Below are 1,040 nucleotides of genomic sequence, written 5' to 3' on the forward strand. Positions count from 1 at the left end.
GAGGCTCTTTTTTAAGTTCCACAAGTGACTGGCTTTAGTTTAAGAGCAGAGAGCAGGTGCCTTTATTGCACTTCAATTTAGACTCTTTTCAAAACCATCACAGAACTTTTTTCAAAAAACATTCCCTCCCCCCGAAGTCCGACAAATATACCTCTATTTTATCATCCTTTACAGCTTTTCAAATTACTATGATTTAAAAGACATTTTTAATCTTTCTTGAAAGCCAGGGGAAAAGTAGCCACAGATGAATAAAACAATGGTTTCTTTTTCCTTTCACTGTATAAAATCATTCATCGTCTTTGTGGAAATAAGAGAATGAAACATTTTGTTTAGTCACGCACAATCTTAAGATCTTTCTAACAGCCTCTGTCCTTACAAGGTGAATGTTACTCTGAGCTTATAGCTCTGCTATAGAAGTCAAAGAACATTTCTCTTATGACGGCCCTAAAGAAAGTAAATTGTGCTCATAAATGTTATTTTATGTGCTTTTGAATGGTGGTATGGTAAGCATTCTTCAGGAATTTCTAAATTTCTCAGGTAGGCCTTCGAGAGCTGTGATCCTTACTGAAGCAGCTGCCTATTTAAGGAAGGATACTGGAGAATTTTCTTTTCAGGGTGTTTTAAAAATTTAGAAAGGTGTTCACCAGCCTGTGACAGGTTCAGTGTGGAAAGAGAAATGGATCTTCTCAAAGACAGGGTTAAGGCTTTGATCCAAGCTGACATAATTAAATCATAAACATATCAACAGAATTTGGAGATAGAATAAGGAATCAAATTCACTGAGATTAAAATAAGTATTCTTATTCTAAAATAAAAGGAATTAGATTGTCCAGAAACATGAAAACAATGACCCAAACATCACCAGAGAGGCATTTAAGGTAAAAGGTAATATTGTGGGAATAGTGTAACTTAGAGCAGTGTTTTCCAAACTTGGTCCTCAGACGACTTGAGAATGGAGACTGTAACACTAGACTGTTGGCTGTCCACCCCAAACCAACTGTACTGATCGGTGTAGTGGGTGGAGATGGCCAGAAAAATCT

The sequence above is a fragment of the Galeopterus variegatus genome, unplaced genomic scaffold (assembly GCF_000696425.1).
Source record: "Galeopterus variegatus unplaced genomic scaffold, G_variegatus-3.0.2 Scaffold4035, whole genome shotgun sequence".
Classification (NCBI taxonomy): domain Eukaryota; kingdom Metazoa; phylum Chordata; class Mammalia; order Dermoptera; family Cynocephalidae; genus Galeopterus; species Galeopterus variegatus.